The sequence below is a fragment of the Carassius auratus genome, unplaced genomic scaffold (genome assembly GCF_003368295.1).
Source record: "Carassius auratus strain Wakin unplaced genomic scaffold, ASM336829v1 scaf_tig00001520, whole genome shotgun sequence".
NCBI classification, from domain to species: Eukaryota; Metazoa; Chordata; class Actinopteri; order Cypriniformes; family Cyprinidae; genus Carassius; species Carassius auratus.
In genome coordinates, this window is record NW_020523365.1 from 1 (window position 1) to 5,378 (window position 5,378).

The window sequence follows — 5,378 nt, forward strand, 5'->3', positions numbered from 1 at the left end:
AGATGTGTTAGGAAGTGAATAAGTAAGTGATATAAGAAAGTAATATCCCAAGTAGCCCTCTCACACTGACATTCATCAGTCTGCCAAATAGAAAGTAGAGGTTCCATGTCATTAAGGATGCATGTTCATACAAAGTCCACAAAATAATATAATTTTCATATCAGCAAGCATTTTTATATCTTATCGATGATCTTATCAAAGAAGTTGATACAGTATACAGAATACAGTAAATACAGTAACATTGTAAAATATTATTATAATCGAAAATAACTGTTGTATTTTAATACATTTTAAATTGTAATCAAAACTCCTTTTTAATACTTTATAACATATCCAATGCATCATAAATGCATAGATATACATTATAAATGCACACAAATAAATGCACAGAAACTTTTTCAAAATCGTAATTATTTGAAACTTTTGGAACATATCAAGTATGTATTTCGTTGGAATATATTGGAAATATATTTTGGAATATATGGAGTGTATATATCTTATATTATCTTAATATTTTATGTGTATTATTCAATATATTATATATTATATATATTATATTATATATCTTATATTATCTTTTATATGCATTGGTACATTGGTACAGTTGTTTCTAGTGCTGTCAAAGAAACATCTGAATGATTGGAAAACATGTTTGTGTGTGTAGCTCTAGCTGGAGGTCCCGTGACAGGGATATACAGGTTGAAACAGTTCCATTTCCATTGGGGAAGCGGTGATGACAAGGGCTCAGAGCATACTATTGCTGGAACCAGGTTCCCTGTGAGGTAATGAGACTCTATCTCTCACACTCCGGATTGAAGTGTTGCATCACAACCGAAAGAACCCTCATTCTTCTGTGTTGCGGCTCATTCTAATTCTTCAATGTCTCTTCCTTAAAACTATTTAGCTCACTCGCTCATTAATATTCTTGTGATGTTCTCTCATGAATTTGTAAATCCCTTCATTTTAATACATTAAGATATTCAGCTAATTCAGTATGTTTTTCGCATATACTGAATATTTCATAACTGAATGTCTCTTCTTTTCAAAAGCTTCATCTCGTTCACTGGAACACCAAGTACCCAAACTTTGGCGAAGCTGCCAGTAAGCCTGATGGCCTTGCTGTGGTTGGCGTTTTTCTCAAGGTCAGGATTGTTTTCCAAAAGCATTTCAGGAACTGCAGTGATTCAATTATATGAAATGTTGGATGTCTTGTGTGGTTTTGTTTACCAGATTGGTTCTGCCAATCCAAGACTTCAGAAAGTTATAGATGCTCTTGATGAAATCAGATCAAAGGTATGAAGTCATTTAGAATCTTTATGAATTAGGACATATTTACTCGTCCCAGTTACCCACAGATGCTTTAATTCTTTCATAATATGACTGTTTCTTCTCCAGGGCAGACAGACTACATTTAGCAACTTTGATCCTAAGACCTTGCTGCCAGCCGCTCTGGATTTCTGGACTTACGAGGGGTCCTCTGACCACAACCTCCTCTTCTGGAGAGCGTCACCTGGATCGTTTTTGAAAGACCCAGTCAGTGTTAGTCCTGCTCAGGTACTTTTTCAAAATACTTTATCTATGCTTTCACATTTTCAAGCAATTATATACAGACATCTAGTTCTAGTCCGTATCTTTAGCGTCTTGCGCTATCTTTGGTCATTCATGCCCACGCATTTTTGTTCAATTTGTAAGGCAATGTGTTTTTTGCTACTTACGGAGTATGATACCAAATTCAAATGCTTTCTTTACGGTGGTACAATAACACAAACGGGGTCCCAACATTTTAACGTCACTTCTACTTTGAAACTGGGAGGGTCGGTGCTCCATATGTTTCTGCTTTTACAAGATTACTTTATCTAAATATATTGCTTGCCTGACAGCAAATATCATATTTAAGTCAGGCTTGTGCCTTTAAGATAGAAACCAACACCCATATTGTTTCATTACTGGAGATGAAGTTGGCCCTCATTGCAGTCTTTTATTGTTTTTATACATTTTATTTATTAAAGGCAATAAGCAAGTCAAGAAAAGTGTTGTTATAATTCAGTAATAAGTGTTTATCCTACAATCATTTTTTAACCAGTGATACACAGTAAATGTTCTGGACACAATTTTTTTTTTTTAAAGAAAAATGAGAAATTATATTTTGTATACTAATACTAAATATATCTAAACAAATTATTATCAAATACACTACTGTTCAGTAAGATTTTTTTAATTCACCTGCATTTCAAGAGTCTTGAACACCAAATCTATATATAAGGATCATGTGACACTGAAGACTAGAATAATTCCTGCTGAAACTCAGCTTTGCCATCATAGAAATAAATTACATTTGAAAATATATTAAAATATAAAACATTTATTCCAAATTGTAATATATATATATACATATTTTTTTTCTCTGTATTTTCTATTGAATAAATGCAGCCTTGGTGTCCATAAGATACTTCTTTCAAAAATATTAAACAGATATCTTACCAAACTGCGTTATTTTGAATGGTAGTACACACTTATTTTTGATATAGGTGACATTACTACCATAAAATGTATGCTCCAAAATCCTTTAAAATATTACAATATGTAAAATACAATATTTTTTGGGGAAAAAAAGCAAAAACCTCATGAACCACATGCTGTGAGCTAATTATTTCCCCCAAAACGTTTCAGAACTGTAGATGTAGCACAATAACAAAGCAACTTGTCTTAAAAATGCTGCTTCAGCAGGATCATACTGAGAGTGACATTATGCTTTCCAAAAAAAAAAAAAAAAAAAAAAATTAAAACCCATTCATTACCTTTCCCTGATGTAGGCAGTGTTGTTTAGCCTGCAGAGCTTATTTTAGTCTCCAGTGGTTAGTCAGAACAGTCTAACGGCTGCACGGGAATTCTGGCAAGTGCTCTATGAATGTGCATGGAGCTAAATATAGTCAATATAGGCTGTAATAAGGCTCTTGCAAGACTGCCAACAACACACTAAACACCACAATCCAAGAGAACACAATCTAACTCTCTCTCTCTCTCTCTCTCTCTCTCTCTCTCTGTCTGTCTGTTCTTCAGATGGCTAAGTTCCGTAGCCTGTTGTTCACATCTGAAGGAGAGGCACCTTGTTGCATGGTTGACAACTTCAGACCCCCTCAACCTCTCAAGGGACGCAAAGTCCGTGCATCCTTCAAGTAAACAGCAATATTGATGCCACAACGCTCCCACTGCCTTCTGATCATGGTGCTTTTAACTGGTTCGCAAAAACATTCCAGTGAAATATCCCAATCCAGACCCTTGCTTACATTGCAATGTTGAGAACACAAAATCTGGATCTGATCTTCTAAAACTGTCCATTTTTGTCATGAATGCTTATTATTATTTAACATGAGAAATACTATTAAAATGCTTATATACTCAGTGCTTAATAGCAATGGCAGCCCCAGCTGTAGAAACAGTGGTTAGTTACCTACATTTCGTTGCAGATTTATATAAACTGAACAAATGGGAAACTATTTAATTTCCAAATTATTCCAGTCCATCTTTGATTGCTCCGCTTCGTGCTTTATTTCTAGCTATGCAGAACTGCGCTATACTCCACGTTATTCAATAGGAAAGACATCATGGGTTTTTTTTGTGTTTATGGCAATTGATGAATTTCGTTAAAGTGTTTTGTTACTTATCAAGAGGGATTTCAAGAGATTAGCTTTTGTTTTGAAGAATGTTGTACCATGATGTTCTGTCATAGATATTATAATATAGATTTTTCAGAATTAAATTGAGAAGTATTGTGAACAAATATTATATGTAAATCAGGCAAATATAAGGAATTTTATCAGCAATAAATGAATATATTTAAACTATACTTCCTGTGGTTTTTTTCTGTATACAACACAATGTATGATACACATAAGCTGACCTTAACATCAGCCTTAATACAAAACTGATAATGTTTTTTTTTTTTACTTTAGAAAAAGATCAAACCTTATTACTCCATTAGGTATCATTAATTAATAATGAAAAAAGTGCATAACTTAATGCTACTTTATAAATATACTATAATTCTGTTTTATTTCATTTGAATTTACGCAAATAAGATTTTTTTAAAGAAATAAATAATAACAGCCATTAAATTGATCCAAAGTTACAATAGGAAACATAATATATATATAAAAAGATTTGTATTATGCTGTACTATAGGACTTTTTACATGTATTATATTGTAATAATCTTTCACAATATTACTGTCTTGACCCCAAACTTTTCAACGCCACTGTATAACATATTAACATTTCACATTGTATTGCTAAAAGAACAATAGTGTACTTATAAATGAACATTATATTAGTAAATACTGTATAAGTATTGTTAATTATTTATTGTTAGCTAAATGTTAACATTTAAAACTTTAATGTTAGCTACATTCGAGACATTTCACGCTTCTGCGTTCTTGACCAAAACTGAAACGTCCAAGCTCAGCATTAGTTCCTTGTCTAAATTAACATTGTGGTAATTTTTACGAGCTAAAAAAGAGGTTCAACTGAGCCATAGAAGCCATTCCACAGTGTAGACTACCAAATATTTGAGTTTTACCACAAATAAAATCTGTTCTGCTTTTCACATGGTGGTTTATCAAAAACTTACAGGTACAGAATGAACCTCTTCCTCATGCTAGTAACTGAAATTTGAAGTAATTTACAAGAACCATTTCAACCATTTCTGATGTCTTATTTCAAAATGTTTAAATTACCAGTGTTCTGTTGTGGAATTTCAGCTGTAAAAAGAGGAAATTTGGAATTCGAGCCCATTCAAGATCAATATCTGTCAAACACTCTCCAGTCCATGTCAGCTCTGTGCTCTGTTATTATGAAGAAATAATGAGATCATTACCCAGAGATCCTGTCATACAGGCTGAGAGAGGCCTTTATCTTGGAAGCTGCCACATCACCACAGATGAGCGCAGTTTTGGATACCGCTCATTTTGGTCAGCCTCTCATTAACACTTGACTAATGCTCTTTGTGTGTGTCCAGCCTTACTTATGTAACCCATGCTTTGCTGAGGACACATTCTAATGGCTGTCTTGAATCATCTGTGGTGTACAATCCACTGCTGCTGCTTTATAGAAAACCCCTCAACATAAGAGCTTCTTGTAAGCTTGAGTGCCAAATTACTCACTATTATTAATAATCACTTTCCATCTACAGCTTTGTACAATTAGTGGTCTTACTGGAAAAAAGAAAACATAAGAGGAGTGCAGTGACAAAATGGATAAGGAAAGTAGATGAACAAATTAAGCATAAGTTGGAGACGAGAGCACAACAAAATAACAAAAATCACTGAGATAACGACAGCGGAGCTGAAGTACAGGTTTGAGATTAAAGCTTAGAGAGAGCAA

At 33.6% G+C, this 5,378-nt stretch overlaps 1 pseudogene; it reads left to right on the plus strand.

The window, feature by feature from the left end:
- The first annotated feature begins 629 nt into the window (after positions 1-629).
- Positions 630-3,847, plus strand: LOC113069338 (carbonic anhydrase-like; annotated as a pseudogene).
- The last annotated feature ends 1,531 nt before the right edge of the window (positions 3,848-5,378 follow it).